Below are 18,516 nucleotides of genomic sequence, written 5' to 3' on the forward strand. Positions count from 1 at the left end.
TTTAATTTGAGTTCGTAACTGTGTATGTCCTTTTTTTCTCTGTAATCCGGCTGATTTTAGAAACTTTGTAAGTTACTTATTATGTTTGCAAAATGTGAATGAAAAAATGTACGTAAACAATTCTGTACTATATTTTAATTCAATGAGACAAGAAAACGAAAGAAAAAAAAAACAAAAACAAATGGACATCAGATGCTGCCCGAGATCTGCCGACTTCGAGTGCACGCAAGTTATCTAATTCCGCGTTCAAACTGGAAATACTTTTCATCAGTGAATTAAAGATTGTGACTTCCAATTATTTAACATACCAAAATTCATTTTAAATTATGATTTCTGCTAAGTAAACGCCTACCATGCTTTTGTTCATTTTGAAGACCAGCTGATGAACCAGGACCTCTTTTTTCCATTTTGAACTTCCCCGTACTGACATTTGCAATTCACTCAACGGTGGGAGAAAAGCCTGAAAACATGCAAGACCCTAAAATCTGTATGTCTGATAAGGATTTCAAGAAAAAAAAATATTTTACAGTGTTGGAGTGTATATAACTGAACAGTAATCGAGATACTGCGTAATTTCTGACAATGAATCTCAGAAAATTACGGCACATTCTGCGGGCTTGCGACTTTTCGTCAGCAATATTTATAAGCAATATAACGTGCTTTTCAATTGGTCTGTATTGTTTCTAGCTATTGCTTCTTCGATACATCAATCTCGCTTTAGAGTAACTGTTATTACGGCCCTGTGTAAATTCAGCGCGCGCGTTATGCTGAGTCATAATAATAATAATAAATTTAATACTTATATAGCGCAAAATTCATCATAAGTATATGATCTAATGCACTTTACAATAAATTAAAAATATCTAAAGAAACCGCAGGGAATATGATAGTTAGATTATAAAATTAAAACAAATTATATGTAACAATAACTTAAAAAGCGATAAAAAACATATATATAGTACACAGTCTAAAAATGTTCACGCAATTAACAGTATGTTTGTTTAAAAAGATACTTTCTCAGTTGTTTCTAAAAAATATTTACTCTACTTACAGCTCCTAGACTTTCCGGAAGAGAGTTCCATAAAAATGAGGCAGCTACTGAGAAAAGCTCTGTCCCCAGTGGTCTTGGCAGATTAATTAAATTACTAAAAAATTTGATCTTAAATTATAATTAGAATCGCCTTTGATATCACTAAGATATTCTGACGCTAGGCCATAGAGAGCTTTAAACAAGAGTAACGGGGTGAGGAAAATGTGCCTGTAACATAACTGTTTTAAGCATGCCATAAGTAGAATCTTGTGCAGACGGCTGGATGCTTGCACGGTCGTACAGTAACAAACGTTCTCGGCTGGATCGGTTACCGGCCCAATTTCATAATTATGCATGGGGCTACGCTCTGAGTGCTCCACTATGCCTATCAGTAGGTATGGGGACTAGAAATGTGCGCTTGGAGGAAACCGATCGGACTTTCCGTAATCTTTCCAAACCTTCCTGTATAACCTTCTTGACGTTGCTCATGTGTGTCTTGAAACAGCTACACAACACAGGCCAGTAGGGAAATATTTTATTATTTATATTTGGTTCAATTATTTTCAGGCCAATTACCATAAAATTTGTGCTCAATATAAAAAATAATACGTTTACATATGAATTAACCATTAAGCGTTTAGTAATTCTATAACGTAAACAAACTAATCCCCAAAAAATTACGCAGACACACACGCAATTCAAAACAAAACAAGGAGACCGAACCACGAAATCAACAAGAAATAGAAACAATAAAATAAAAATTCCGTCCAGCTTTCAAAAGATGGTATTGCTCTGACACGAGTCTGCGAGACATAAAAATTCGCTTAATGTTCTTCCCATTCCACGCAATCGTTTTTAGTTACCGATTGGCACCATTCTTACCCTTTCACGGCAGCAACAGAGCAATTTTCGAAATTCCTTCCGGAACACGCTATTGGTGAAAGCGTAAATAGTAGGATTTACTGAAGTAGTAAGAAAAAAGATAAAAATTTTAACCAAAGCTGCAATTCTTAGGCAGGTTTCAGGGGAAAAACGAAACCAGAGGACTATTGCCCACATTGGTATCCAGGAACACAAAAATCCCACGGCCACGATGAACAGCATTCGAGTAAGATTGGTTTCTCTCACTGAATTATTTAATGCACCATTGTTGGTTCTGTTTTGTAACGAACTGACTACATTCTGTTGATGCTCATTGGTTTTGAGAAATATGTTATAGTAACTAAAAGTACCGATGCACAACGGGACAACAAAAAGCAAGCCGAAGGTGAGACAGTAATGAACGATTTGACTTTCATCACTTGGATAAGAAAAGGCGCACAATGCAAAGCTTTGAACGAAATTAATTGTGATCCAATTTGTGACTCGGACAACCAGCAGATAAAGTGCAAGGAAAAGCCATAAGCAACTCAGCCATATCTTCGATCTTCGGAGTGAAAAAATCTTATTGTAGTGGTTCGTCTTCACAATTTTCACGTAACGGTTAAACGCTGTCAAACTAAGGGTGGCTGGAGTCACGTAATAAGCGAATTCAGCAACAAAGCCTTGAATTTGGCATAACGCGTTGCCAAAGTCCCATTTTCCAACGATCAGCGTTGAAGAAGTTAGAGGCATTTCGATGGTTGCAACTAGCAGGTCACTGACTGCTAAGGCAATGATGTACAGGTTGGTAGTTGATCGCAGGTTAAGGTTTCTGTACGCTGCTATACAAACCAGACTGTTTCCAATGAGGCTCTTAATATTGAAAGCAACGCATATGCTTGCCTCAATTATAACAACAGCTAAGCTTCGACTTGGTAGCTCTAGGTTTGACATCTTGTCTGCCTGAAGAAGCATAATGAATGACTAAATGAATAAACAACTGATTTTCTTTCCAATACTTCAGGCTGTCTAAAAAAACTCAATCTTTTTCTACAATTACGGACTTCAAATGTAGTTTGCAATCAAGCATGCGTTTTCAGGTCGGTCATAATGTATGTTTGAGGCGCGTCACCTACCAATCTTTCATACCGGTTTCCAGTCGGGCATAAAATTAAAATCAACAAAAATTTTAGGCAGCCCATGTATGCTCTCCAGCTAAATCTTGTTATCAATACATTATTTGAACGCATCTCCATTGTTGCATATAAGGGTAGAAGACAACGTTATGTGCAAATTTATTATGAGTTTAGAAAAAATCTTATGTTCGAGTATCGCAAATAATTTACTGATTATATCATATGCATCAGAAAGAGAAACTCAGGGTAAGGTATTCTGCTTTAGTGGCTGGCTGTTCACAAACGGAAAGTCGAACAAAATTCATTTCTAATTAAATTTAACTAACCAATTAGGACAAAAGCTTTGACGTTTAAATAGAAAATTCTGAAGAAGCAAAAGGAACGATATTTGCTTGCCATCAGATTATTCAATTTGGTATTCAAATTAGGTTCCTCGTATTTTCATCGCAGGAATGGTAAAATCTATTCAATTCGTACTCGCAACCCATCCAAAATTTAGAAGTGAACTGATGTCATCCTCTCAGCATTTGGCAAGGAGACATCACCATAAATTTATGATTGATTGGTACGAGCAACACAGCTTTCGACATCTAAGAAGCTTGCTTTGACAAACAATAACTAAAGTAGAAAAAAAAAAGAATGGAATAACTTTTCCGTCCTGTTTTTAAAAGATGATGTTTCACCAACACAAATTCATGAGACTTAAAAAGTCTGCTTCTTGTTCCTCTCGTTCGACGAGATCGTTACCAGTAAACGAAGCAGCTTTCTTTGGCACAATTCTTGACCTTTCACGGTGGCAACAGGGCAGTTTGCGAAATTCCCTTCGAAATTCGCTATTTGTGAAAGCGTAAATAATAGGATTGATTGAAGCACTCAAATAAAATAAAAAAGTGACAAGCAATTCTACAATTCTTGAGCTGGTTTCAGGGAAAAAATGAAACCAGAGGACAAATACCCACATTGGTATCCAGCAACACAAAAATCCCGCTGCCATAAGGACCAACATTCGAGTAAGCTTTACTTCTCTCACTTAGTTGGTTACGGAACCGTTTTCACTCCCGTTCTGTAGCGATGAGACTACAATATGCTGATGCTCACTGGTTTTGAGAAATATCTTATAACAACTGAAAATGCCGACAAACAACGGTAAAACAAAAGTAATCCGAAAGTGGTGCAATAATGAACTTGACTTTCACTGGTTGAGAAAGCAAAGACGCACACTGCGTAGCTTTGCACAAATTCAATTCGTAACCAATTTGTGACTCGGACAATGAGCAAGTAAAATGCAAGGGAAAGCCACAAGCAACTCAACCATATCTTAGATCTTTGTGACGAAAAAATCTTCTTGTAATGGCTTCTCTTTACAATTTTCACGTAGCGGTTAAACGCTGTCAAACCAAGGGTCGCTGGGGTAACATAATAGGTAAATTCAGTAACTGAGCCTTGAAATTGGCATAAGGCGTCACCAAAGATCCATCTTCCGATGATCAGCGTGGCAGAAGCTAACGGCATCTCTACTATTCCACACAGCAGATCGCTTACCGCTTAATCAATGATATACAGGTTGGTTGTTGATCGCAGGTTTGAGTTTCTGTATGTTGCCACACAAACTCGACTGTTTCCAATGATGCTTGTGATGCTCAATGCAATACAAACACTTGCCTCGGTTATGACAACAAGTAAGCTTCGGCTTGGTGACTCTAGGTTTGACATCTTTTCTACCAAAAAGTTTGATCAATAATTTACAATTTAAGAACGTGAATAAATAAATCGATTGAATAAATCGATGGACAAATAATACGATAGCTAAACTGGTGGCTGCAGCCGCAATAAGATAGTTAATTGAGTTATTTTTTAGAAACCTGGTTAAAATTTCAAAAAATTTAACCCGGTAAAAGGTTGGTAAAGATGAAATAAAGGGGCTTTATTTTTGAAAGGCGGAACTGAACTGGGTTATGAAGTGGGAGAGCGTGACATCATAGGGAAACCAAAAAAAAAATGCAGACTTCGAGGGCCACGATGTTATTTTCTTCCTTCTTTGTTTCTTTTCGACTTCTTTCTCTGCAATCACGGATTAGATGATCTTCCTTCCGATTCGTTCTACGTTAACTTCTTGGTTACCGTTAACGCAGATTCCGTTCGATAAAAAGCCGAAAAAAGCGATTGATTTATTAGAAATAACCCGGTTTACTTGTCAAGTGCGGCCGTGGCCAAGGAAAATAACAATCTTTTTTTTAACTACCTAATTCCCTGGCAAGCTCCTTCACCGCTATCAGGTTTTCGCGAAGCGGCGACGGATTTTTTTTTCTTTTCGTTATTTATTCTTCTATTCATCGTTTTTGCACATTTTATTTCAAACCGGTACGTGATCCACTAGAGTTATTATAAAATAGGACAGAAGGGCTGTTTAAAGACTCGAACAAAAATCCTTATGGCCCTTAATTTCATTGGACAGAGACTTAATGAAACTCGGAAACAGCTAGAAGGTTTTGATAAAAATAAGCAGAATTAAGGAAGTGATAACAAATTTAATAATCATTTCGCTGGAATTGGTTTCATTATTCGTAACGCTTCTGCTCTTTAGACTGCATATACTTGGTTATCTAAGCTATTGTGATGAACCGGTGAAATCACTGTAACCTTCTTTGGGCAAAGTGCTTTTGATTGACGAAGGCGAGATGAACTAAAAAAGAGCAATTTTCTTTTTTATTTTTTTAATTGTTACGGACCTTTAATGCACATTTGCAATCGAGTATATAGCTTCAGGTCGGTCGTAGGTATGATATGAATCACTTACTGTTTTCCCAGAAAAATTTACTTGCCTGCTGAAGCGTTGTCGTCTCGTCGATTTATCGTTCTCTCTTGGTGACAAAATGCAAAGATATATCTCCAGTAATCGGCGATATCTTGGAGGAATGAACCACGATATTCGGCGATAATTGATTGCATTATTTTTTATACTACTGTAATCTCATATAATACTATTGTCGAAATATGACCATCTAATTTAATTTTGAACTAATTCTTGTTATTTAAAGGTTAGACACTTATATAACCGAAGGTATTCGCGGTAACAATTGAAATAAATTTAAGTTAAATTAATGAGTCAGTCAGTATTGTAGTATACGCATCCTAATACGATCTTAATATTTGAAAATTAAGGGTTCTACAAAAAGAACCTGTGCTACGCTAGATATGAAAAACAATTAAAAAAAACCCTCTTCAGATGTGGTCAAAAATATGTAGAGACGTAATAATAAAACTTTATCTTATCTTACCTTAGTTACGCAGTATATTTTGAGGTGTTTTAATATTTTTTTTAATGGTAACACCCAGTGTCGGCAAAAGCGTCCCAAAGCCAGTCGAGAATCTTAGAGGGAGTGCTGAATGATTCAATATTATTATCTTAAAAAGTGACAGGTGACAAAGAAGGCTGGTTACAATAATTCTCAATCACGCAACTACCAGCGGATGTTTGTTTCTCTTGGAAAGCGGCCAAATTCCATTTGTGTCATCTCCATCAGTCCACCAGTGATTATATTAATATTTTCTAGGCCTATCTATTCTTGGTTTTCACGTGACGTCACAGCATATGCAAATTAGGCGTCCGCCATATTGGTGTCGCAGAAGCACATCAGCATATGTCAAAATGCAGTGTTTTGGTGCGTGATTCTTTACAATATGTCGCGTGATTTGGACAAAATTTCTGAAAACATCAAAAGGGAAGAAAAAAGGAAGATATTTGCAATATAATTTTAAGCGACTATGTAAAAAGACTAAAGTCACACACGCTTCCGCAAAGATGAGAAAATTGATAATTTAATTTATGTACAACGGGAGTCTCAACTAACCTATTAGTGTGAAGATTTTTTCGCCTCCAATTTCCCACTGTTAAAAGATTTTTCAGTAACGTAGGGTGCTTGGTAAAGTTATAAACGTGCAGTTGAACTCATTCAGATAGAACTCACCATACGTTTCACATTTTGTCCAGGAATAACAGGGTAAGATTCTGCCCGAAAAAGTTTCTCCAAATTATCAACAAAAAAAACGGGAGTTCCTTTTTTTTATTTCCTAACGTGAAATTCTTTCGATTAAGAAATGGTGGGTATCCCAAACTTTTCGCCTTAAAGAATTGATCACAAGAGAACGAAAGGTACAACTTGACTGAAATCAACTGAGTAATTTGGAGTGGACGATGATTTTGTTTGGCTTCCAAGATCTAAACCTATAATCGAAAGTTTTTTTTTTCCAAGTTTGATTATTTTTTAGCCTCGGGTGTTAATTCCTATGAACCTTTTAGAAAGCTCTCATTTGAGTAGCGACCATGAAATCATCTCACGCTAAAGTAAGTGAAATACTTAGTTGACGGTAAAATAGCTCAGTAGCAGTTTAATTCTCTAGAGAGCTCGTGTTGTTGTTTTCTTCCTTGACAGTGTGCCGGGATAATCAAAGATAAGAGAAAACTTTATGCAATCCGAAAAAAAAAACAGATTTCTGTGAAGATTCTTTGAACGGGAGTTTGTAGAAAAAGAAAATGTTGCTGCACTGTTAAATTTCACATAAATCCCTACGGTTTACGAAATGGATCGTTAATTTCGAAAATTGACTCAAGGAAACTATACAATACTGCATGTCTCGTGACTTCCCTCAGCAATTTTTATTAGTGGTGTCATCTAATTATTAAAACAGGCAATTGGGCTTGACTCGACACGTATACAAAATATTTTTAAAAGTTAAGTTATTTTCAATACAAATCGATTATGGCAACTCCCAACTCTCTTCAGTGGTATTTTTAATCAAGCGTACTTGGCATGGAAAAAACAACTGTTTGCTTTACACAGACAGACACCTTTATTTAATTCAAGGCTCAGGCGGTCGTTTCAGTTGCTTGAAGACTATTGTTTCCCGCTTGTCTCTCTCGAGCTAAATCAGTGAACACAATACTTTCGATCAATCCATCCGTAGGAGCCCTGTTTCCCGCTCGTCTCCACTGAGCTAAATTAGTAAAAAACAATACCCCAGTCGATGCATCAGCAGGAGCCCTGTTTCCCGCTAGTCTCTCCCGAGCTAAATTAGTAAAACACAGCACCCCCAATCAATCCATCAGTAGGAGCCCTTTTTTTCCGCTTGTTTCCCTCGAGCTAAATTAGTAAAACACAATGCCCCCCTATCGATGCATTAGTAGGAGCCCTGTTTCCCGCTTGACTCTCCCAAGCTAAATTGGTAAAACACAACACCCTCAATCGATGCATCTGTAGGAGCCCTGTTTCCCACTTGTCTCTCTTGAGCTAAATTAGTAAAACACAGTGCCCCCAATTAATCCATCAGTAGGAGCCCTGAAGACTAATTTTACCCGCTTGTCTCTCTCGAACTAGATTAATAAAAGAAAACACTCCTAATTGAATTGTAGTTGAGGAGAATAGCATAATAATTTTTTTTGCGCAAGATTTTCCCTTCTAAATGGACTTGAATTAAGTTTGAGAGACCATAGCTGATTGATAATGCGGGTATTGGGAGTCGTCGATCGATTTCTAATTTACAGAATTAATTTAGCTTTTTCCCATTACAGCTTAAGCTTTACATCTTTTATCTATTTGTATGATAATTTATTATTGTCATAGAGTTGCTGAAAAAAAAAAAAAACAACTAATCACGACAGAGCATCATGCTTTATAAGATCCCGCATGACCAGTCGACCTCATCGCTTGAATAAGACTAGCAGTATGCAGTCGAAACGTCGCGATCTGCATCACACGTGACTACATCGTGAGGCAAACGAAAAAAGTTAGCTTTTATTGTTATTTACCACGATGAATAACCACAACCTTTTCTACGAAACACAGAAAATATTGCAATGGAGTGGATGGATTACCGGCCAAATTTCATAAGTATGGGGCTACGCTCTTGGCGCTCCGCTATAAGACTATCAGTAGGTGTGGGACTACAAATTTGCGCTTGGCAGAAATCGATCTAATTTTCCGTAATATTTCCAAACCTTCCTGTATAACCTTCTTGCCGTCGTTCATGATTGCCTTGAAACAAGCTACACAATACAGGCCAGTAAGAAAATGTTTTATTATTTATATTTGGTTCAAATATTTTTAGGCCAACTACCATGAAATTTTGCGCTCAACATTAAAAAAATTACGTTTACATATGAGTTAAACTTTAAGCGTTTAGAAATTCTATAACGTAACCAAACAACCCCCCAAAAAATTACTCAATTCAAAACAAAAGCAAAGAGATCGAACCACGAAATCGACAAGAAAAAGAAATAACAAAATAAAAATTCCGTCCGGCGTTCAAAAGATAATATTGCTCTGATACGAGCCTGCGAGACTTAAAAATCCACTGAATGATCTTCCCGTTCCACGCAATCGTTTTTAGTTACCGATTGGCACTATTCTTACCCTTTCACGGCAGCAACAGAGCAATTTTCGAAATTCCTTCCGGAACACGCCATTGGTGAAAGCGTAAATAATGGGATTTACTGAAGCACTAAGAAAAAAGATAAAAATTTTAACCAAAGCTGCAATTCTTGGGCAGGTTTCAGGGGAAAAACGAAACCAGAGGACTATTGCCCATATTGGTATCCAGGAACACAAAAATCCCACGGCCACGATGAACAGCATTCGAGTAAGATTGGTTTCTCTCACTGAGTTGTTTAATGCACCATTGTTAGTTCTGCTTTGTAACGAACTGACTACATTCTGTTGATGCTCATTGGTTTTGAGAAATATCTTATAATAACTAAAAGTACCAATGCACAACGGTAAAAAAAAAGCAATCCGACAGTGAGACAGTAATGAACGATTTGACTTTCATCACTTGGATAAGAAAAGGCGCACAATGCAAAGCTTTGAACGAAATTAATTGTGATCCAATTTGTGACTCGGACAATCAGCAGGTAAAGTGCAAGGAAAAGCCACAAGCAACTCAACCATATCTTAGATCTTCGGGGTGAAAAAATCTTATTGTAGTGGTTCGTCTTCACAATTTTCACGTAACGGTTAAACGCTGTCAAACTAAGTGTGGCTGGAGTCACGTAATAGGCGAATTCAGCAACAAAGCCTTGAATTTGGCATAACGCGTTTCCAAAGTCCCATTTTCCAACGATCAGCTTTGAAGAAGTTAGAGGTATTTCGATGGTTGCAACTAGCAGGTCACTGACTGCTAAGGCAATGATGTATAGGTTGGTAGTGGATCGCAGGTTAAGGTTTCTGTAAGCTGCTATGCAAACCAGACTGTTTCCAATGAGGCTCGTGATGTTAAGAGCAATGCATATGCTTGCTTCAATTACAACAACAGTTAAGCTTCGACTTGGTAGCTCTAGGTTTGACATCTTATCTACCTGAAAAAGCGTAATAAATGAATAAGTGAATAAACAACTGATTTTCTTTCCAATACTTCAGGCTGTCTAGAAAAGCACAATTTTATTTTACAATTACGGACTTAAAATGCAGTTTGTCGAGCATGCGTTTTCAGGTCGGTCCTAATTTATGTTTAAGCCGCGTGTCAAACCAATCTTTCATACCAGTTTCGAGTCGTGCATAAAATCAAAATCAACATCAATTTTAGGTAGCCCATGTATGCTCTCCAGCTAAATCTTGTTATCAATATATTATTTGAACGCATCTCCATTGTTGCATTTAAGGGTAGAAGACAACGTATTTTGAAAATATCTTTACATAAACAAATAACAACTAACACGTATCAGATGGGTTAAACATGGCCGTCACTGAGTCCTAGCATTTTAGATGTAATTGTCACAAAATGGCGTTGTATTTCAGAAGCTATATCTTTATATCACGTCTTTCTGGATTTTGATTGAATCCATATAAACATTAAAAAGTATGGTGTTCCTCCTCAGTAGCAAAAATAGTTTTTAGTTAAAAGCGAATGGATAAGTAAATAATTTTCATAGCTTACCTTACCTAAAACAAAATTCTTATATGAATCCTGGGGTTCTTTATAATGTTCTGGCAAAAACACTCAGAATCGAACGAGGAGTTTGCATTGTGAAAGCAGCACTTTAATCATAAGCTGTACAAGGCCGAGCTCTCAATAATCTTTCCTAATATGTTCAAAACAGAAAGAAAGGTACCTTTAATTACTTTTAAGGCTCAGGGTGGTCTTTGTCAGCCGCTTTGTCATTCCATGTAAAGGCTTTTTATAACTTTCCGACGATAACACTCAGAATCAAACAAGGCTTTCTTAGTGCAAAAATCGGCATTTTATAGGTTATGCAAAGCTGTTCATAATAATCTTTAATAATATATACAAAATGGACGCATGATTTTCTGTTCTTTAGTTTTTGTATAAAGATTGGTAAAAAAAAAATAGAATGGATCCATAAAAAGTATGGATAGTGAACTAACCCGTGGCTGAAAATAATTTGTCATCTGATTTAAAATAAATGATTTTATAGCCTATCTCATCTATGACAACCTTCTTATATGGATCCTCGATCTCTTCATAATTTTCCCGGGAATAACACTTAGAATCGAACAGGGTGTTTGTATCGCAAAACCTGCATTTTATGTGATGAGCACAGCTATTCATTAAGAAAGTTGTAGACCGAGAGCTGATTAACATCTTTTTCAAAATAGCCTTTTCATTAATATTATTTTTTTCTTTTCATTTACTAATGACACGCGACAATTAAAGGATGGCTATTGCCTGTGGCTAGGGATTTAAAAGGAGTTGAGATTTAAAAGGAGTTAACAGTTTCTCTCACTGGTTATATACACTCTGATCGGTTATTTTGATGAGTTACGTTATCAATTCGCAATAGTGTTGTTTAACTCATTCAGTAAGGTAAAAGATGGTTTGCATGGTTGGAATTGTTCTCTTTCAATTCTACCAGTCTTCACCCATCACAGTGCAGAGAGTGTAGCTCTTTTAGAGTTAAAATTAGGTTTAAAAAGCGAAAAATGGATTACTAGAGACATTATCTGTAACTAACCTTAATTCCACAAGAAAATTTCCCCAAAACGGTATTGAAGTGGCTAACTACTACTTTGTCTCCAAAGCTCACGTTTCCCTCATCCAAATTGAGGTTCTTTTTAGCAAAAAATGCCCTTTCGGCATTCCTTTGAAATACCACAATTTCTGTTCATTTCCTAAATACTTTCAGAGTAGGAAAGGCCTTTCCATGCTTATGCCCATTTTTAAAGTAACCGGAAGGGCCAAGAGCGTTTGATCTATTCTTAACTTCCTCAAAGTGACGTATGCAAGACACACAATTGCTTGACGAAAGCCTAAACTAAAACATCTGTATGTTTGACTATGATTTCAAGAAAAAGATAATTGTTTTTATTCTGCCGAAGTGTACATCAGTTTGTTGCTTTCGAAATACTTCGTCCTCTATTGAAAGGTAACCTGATATCTGGCCTATCGTCTCGTGTAACTTGTAACAGGTGGCAAGTTTGTTTGAAAATCGCCTTCAAAGACGAGGTGTGTTACAAAAGAAACATGTCCCTAGGTAAGGCGGCACGTAATTATATCAAAATTTCCTTGTTTTTTGTGCGTCAAATGAATGAAGTTAATCTCCTTGCATAATAATTATTTCTTTCTACACCATGACTGAATGAATTGTCTATTATACGGCAGAGCATTCAAGCCCTTGAGAAAACTATCAATTTGAAAGGAAAACACTGAAGTTGTGAAAATTCAGCTGGTTCGACTGATAAATGCAAATTATCATTAAACTGCCGTGTTTAATAAAAATTTCTAGCTTGATAAAAGCGGTAACTGCATTGGGATTTTGTATGAACTAACTCAGTCAATAAGCATTTTATTATATGATCATGAATGACTTTTGAATATTTGGAAAAGTTTGTTTTAACTTAATAGGACGCGATAGACCGGGCGCGCGGGGATAACCACACAAAAAAAGATATTACTATAAACACTCTTCCTTTCTTTTTTCGAGTCTGAGCAGGAAACTCACAATTCATCGAAGAGCGTAGCTTATTTTCACATTTTTGCTCACTACTGTCATTCAGTTTACGTTTTTGTCCGCTTTTCTTTCACGAACACGTGAAGTGAAACAGAAGTTTTCTTTACCCATATCAAGTGTGACAATGTTGAGAACAACCTGAGGATCTTTGAAACAAATTTTCCTTCTCAAACGAATTTTGTCCGGGTTTGACGAGACGAGCGGTTTGACGACTGTGTCATTAGAAGTCACGGATCAATTTCTAATTTACATAATTTTTTTTCCTTAAACAAAACAAATAGAAGAAGCAACATACCGTCTCAAATAGGGTACTTCATGATAAAAATGTCCGTTGGTTCAGGACCCAAGCTCATACTTAAACAAAATAAGTAGAGGCGGCAACATGTCGTCTCAAATAGCGTCCTTTGTTATAAAAAAATGCCCCGGGTAAGGCGGCTCGTCATAATATCAACATTTCCCTATGTGTGTGAGGATTATTTTTTTTTTTTTTCTGAATCAGGACTGAATTTATTTGCAAAATTTTTGACACCCGGCGATCCTCGCGGGACTCACTAAGGTTTTCTTCGCGTAGCTATCTTAAAAATGGACATCTTAAGACTAATAACACATTTTGAGGCTGATAAAGTGCAATTTAATCTTTTATTTATGTCAAATTACTCATTTCATGTGGAAATTCTCCCTGTAAGTATATTTACCTACTCATAGAGCCTCACTATCCGATGGATAGGGGCCAAGACTTCAAAGCCATTGCCTGTGGTTCTAATATAACACTTGAAATTTTAATTTATATTAGGGAATCATGAATAGATTAGTGATAATGAATTTTGAAGATCCATTTATTCATTCTGATGATTGTGAGTTTATTCGAGAGGAAGCATGCTTGGGATGCAGGTTTGCGTCAAATTTTTTAATTCGCTTACCGCTTCATCATTTCATTTCCATGCAACTAATACCCCACTCACAACAAAGCTTAAATATATTTTAAGCTGTTTTGTTAGACATGATTTAAATTAATTTCTTTATAGAAGCTTTTTAAATCAACATGTCTGTCGACTTCAAGTTTAGCACTATGAAATTACAAGTCAGCGATAACTTAAATACTATTGAAAGTTCAGTTTTTCAGTTCTTCGTTTCTGAATTTCATCACGCTAAATCCCGTTTAATTAAACCATTTTGATGGTGTAAGTGGGGTCTTAATCAAAGGTGCGCATTTACATATTTTCCTGTACGTAGAAATTACCTGGTTCAGTCATTTTTTTTTCCCAATGGAAAGGAAGGGTGTTGGTGGTTTCGGTTCTGATGCATTGAATATATGATGAAAAATTTCCCTTTAGAGAGATCTGGCATACGACTGAGGAATATACTCTACCAACTTACTGTAATCTGATATGTTTGTATTAATTCGACAATTATAGCCGGAAACATCATGAATATTTCTGCGAAACATAACATAAGTTACGTTCCCTGCTACTTTTAGCAGATAGGATGTCATATCAGAAACTTTGAAACTTTACAAGACTTGTACGTTCGTTTCGCCCTCATGTTTTGCAATTTATTTTTCATTAATTAATAAAGGCAGCTAGATTTCGCAGATTTCTTGCCTTTTCACCGTGACAACAGAGTAGGGTCTGAAATTGCTTTCGAAATGCGTCATTTGTGAAAGTGTAAATAAAGGGATTTATAGAAGTACTGAAATAGTAGAGGAAAGTGGCTAGCAAAGCTGCAATTCTTGGGCAGGTTTCAAAGGAAAGTCGAAACTAGAGTGTAAGTGCCCACACTGGTACAACAGCACCCGTTTAATGTTTATTTCTTTCACTGAGTTGGCTACTGAACCATTTTCAGTCCTGTTCTGTGGCGACGGGACTACATTATGTTGTTGCTGATTGGTTTTGAGAAATATCTTGTAATAACTAAAAATACCGATACTTAAGGCTAAATTTTTGCCGAATTTGTGACTCGGGTAATGAACAGGTAAAGTGCTTGGGAAAGCCACAAGCAACTCAACCATATCTTAGATCTGCGGGGCGAAAAAATCTTCTTGTAGAGGTTCGTCTTCAAAATTTTTACATATACACACACACTTTATTAATTTCCAATTAAATTTTACAGAAAAGGGCAGGACAGATCAGGAGAGGTATTACCAGGATTTTACATTTTGTATAATCTCAGATAAATCTATATGAGAGTCTTGGGAACCTAATATGTTGATGCTTGAGGTATTGCATTCCACACTTTTACTCCTATTCTAGAGAAGGAATTCGCTTGAACGGATAGCCTAGAAGGTTTGGTATAGAAGTTATTAGAGGCAGAAGAACGTGTATTGTAATAATGAACATTAGATATATCTTTAAATAGATCTTGAATATTGGATGGAGCTGTTCTGTTTCGAACGTCAAACATCAAATTTGCTATAGATTCATAATAGAAAAAGTTTGGCGGTAAGATATGAGCGTCGACAAATAAAGGAATTGCATTCTCATTATGATCAGAAAAGTAGATAAAGCGAAGAGCTCGTTTCTGCAACTTTAGGAGCTTATCAAGGTAAGATTTACAAGCCTACTGTCAGACTGTATGTTAAGTAAGGAGCTATAAGAGCTTGGTATATATTTAAGAGGGTAGGCGTTGGCAGAAAGTGTCGTAATTTTTCGATTAATTGTATGGTTCTGCTTACCTTAATGATTATCGGTGGAACGCAATTAAACCATGAGTTGCCGGGATCACGTCAGTGCTGAATATACCAACAAAACCTTGATTTTGGTCTACGGAATCCATTAAGTTCCCCCGTCCAATAATCAGTTACAGAGGCTAACGGCATTGCCACTGTTCCACATAGCAGATCGCTGACTGTTAAAGCAATGGTATAGAGGTTGGTAGTTGATTGCAGTTTTGTGTTTCTGTATGCTGCTATCGGCAAACCAGACGGTTTCCAATGATGCTTGTGATGCTCAAAGCAACACATACACTTGCTTCAGTTATGATAGCAGCAAAGCTTCGTATCGGTAACTCCAGGTGTGACAAAAAACCAAAACCAACAAAAACAACTAATAAGTAAACATATAAGTGAATTAATGGATTAAGAGTCTGTCCACGTGAGGACCGGGCAGGTGTGACTTTCACAGTTTGTGAGGGTCAATGAGTTATTCAAGAATCTAAAGTAGTTCGGGTTCCCGTCTAATCCTTGGAGTATTAGAGCCCCCACATTAATCACTGGGGTATAAGGCTAAAATTAGCTCGAAAAATGCACCTCCAACGAATCTCTCTCACACTAACAGAATGCAATGGATTTTGATCTTATTAAGTCCAATGGTTGTTTGAACGTTAAGGAAACAATTTAAAGTTTGGGTAATTAGATTACTTTTGCCAATTTGTCAACGTTGTCTATAAAATTGAAATATACAGAAGATTTTAGTTTGTCCAAGCAGTAGACATGGACACCATCTGCAGAAAAGACATCTGCATCTCGACCTGGGCCACTGGAGAACGCGCTTGTGCAGCGTTTCGACCAGGCAGTTTGCTGTAGGGCCACAAAGACGTGGACGTTGTTTGTCAACCATCATAAGACAACGAGCCACCAAGGTCCGGCAGATAAGACGCTGCACAGGTGGATGTCAATTTACACCGGTAACATCAGGTCTCTTTTTGCCTAGGAGGAAGAGGCCCAATCATTCGTTAAACACGATGGACAATGTTTCAGGTCTGGGACCATCAGGAAGCGCTTGACGGAGATTTTTCAGGCAGCAGGGGTGCGTCTTGATAGGAGGATTATTAAGCATTGCTATTTGTTTCGGGAAGATCATGTGTTAAAACAGCTGCTGATCATGACGCGCCATGAGGTCAGAAACGTCTGCAGGGCAGATCTCCACGTTAGGCGCCACGTGGTAGACTTCAGCATGATTAAAGAGATCAGTGACTTCGTCCGCCTCCGGACGAACAGTGCCCGGGGCTCCCAATTTTCCAGACAGGGTGACTTGCCCTTTGAAAATGACTCCAGTCTAGGCGCTTCCACAGGATTGTCCCGTAGGCCGTGGCCGACCGCTGAGGCCAGAAGTATTGCTTTGTTACGGGAAGATAACGTGTTAAAACACATCCTGGCCCAGAAAGGAGAGGTCAGGTACTATTAAAAAGTTAAAAACCTTTTTCAGAAGGAGGCAGGCCTCCAAATAAATCCTAACCTCTGCAACCCCCTGTGTAGATGGAATTGTACATGTAAACCACTCAATTACATCTTTTATTTATTGTAAATACTGCTGCACATAAAAGTGGAAATATTTTAAAACTTTATTTATTATACCGTTGTATATATGTAAATATCCTGGCAAAAACGAGTAGAGCTGGGTACTTGATGATACTCTCAGTAGGTCGAAGAGGTTCGTCAGGGATCAAACACGAGCTGGTGTAGCCAACCCCCGGGGAGTGCCCCACGAATTCTCTCAGATCTCCGGATAATACTCTTGTCGTTTGATAGGGCAAGGGGGAACTAGGGAGCCAAAGCCTCCTCTTTAACCACACTTAACTTTATATCAATCGATTCAAACTAGGCACCATTTACACGGTTGTTTAGCAAATACATTCGTCAATATCATTTGACACTTTCAGGAATTTTTTGCAAAAGCTGGATCAAATTTCCATAAAAAGTTGTAAGGATATGTGACTCTTCTTTTTTAATCACCACAGCCAAACTAAATAAAAATTACACCTAAATAAAACCCAAGAGCTTAACTTTGCGCCAATATGATTTTCATTACAATCATCTTTGTTAAATCGACAAAAAAACCCGCTTAAATATGACTTTCGAATAATAAGCTATGTTGGGAAACTGATTCCGAAATATCGTACAACGTTCTTAGTAGGCGGCTGTTAATTATGTTGTAATCATGATTGCAAATGAAAGCGCCTATATGGAAAATTATTCATAGAAATAGTTTGGGGAATGTCTCTAAAGGTAATTGCACTCTTTGCACCGGAACTTTCAATTTTTTTCTTGCGAACAAGGGCTTTTCTGGTCCTCTTGTAGTTTTTCATAAACGACTGAGCGTCACCTCTAATCAACTAAAAGCGTTTTGTGCTAATTTGTTATAAATTTAGAAAAAAAATCTTATTTTCGAGGATAGAAAATAAGTTACTGATTACACCACAGGCATCAGAAAGAGAAACTCAGGGGAAAGTTATTCTGCTTTAGAAGCTGGCTGTTAACAAACGGAAAGTCGAATAAAATTAATTTATTTTCCATTTAACCATCAAGCCCTTGGATCTGAAAAAGCTTTGACGTTATAGATAGAAACATTCTGAAGAAGCAAAAGGTTATACTGAACGATTTTATCATCGTACTTGCCAAATTCAAATTGCAATTCATTGTATTTTCATCACACGCATAGAAAAACCTATCCAGTTCTTACTCACAACCCTTCAACAATTTAGAAGTGAACTGATGTCGTCTTCTCGTGTTCAGCACTAGGCAAGGAGAAGTCACCATAAATAGTTTATAATATTAGACAGCGGGGTCTGATTGATGCGAGCAACACCGCTTT

At 37.1% G+C, this 18,516-nt stretch overlaps 1 protein-coding gene and 3 pseudogenes across 2 annotated transcripts in view; all 4 read right to left on the reverse strand.

The window, feature by feature from the left end:
• The window catches only part of LOC113672267 (octopamine receptor beta-1R), a 165,633-nt gene that overhangs the window by 11,148 nt on the left and 135,969 nt on the right, over window positions 1–18,516 (reverse strand). The gene's annotated exons all lie outside the window — the stretch shown is intronic.
• Window positions 1,723–2,848, reverse strand: LOC149049279 (melatonin receptor type 1B-B-like; annotated as a pseudogene). The gene has a single exon (XR_016184522.1). The product of XR_016184522.1 is annotated as a melatonin receptor type 1B-B-like (transcript).
• Window positions 3,707–5,593, reverse strand: LOC113672263 (beta-1 adrenergic receptor-like; annotated as a pseudogene).
• Window positions 9,030–10,369, reverse strand: LOC149049280 (melatonin receptor type 1B-B-like; annotated as a pseudogene).

This window comes from Pocillopora damicornis, chromosome 3 (genome assembly GCF_964200805.1).
Source record: "Pocillopora damicornis chromosome 3, jaPocDami1.2, whole genome shotgun sequence".
NCBI classification, from domain to species: domain Eukaryota; kingdom Metazoa; phylum Cnidaria; class Anthozoa; order Scleractinia; family Pocilloporidae; genus Pocillopora; species Pocillopora damicornis.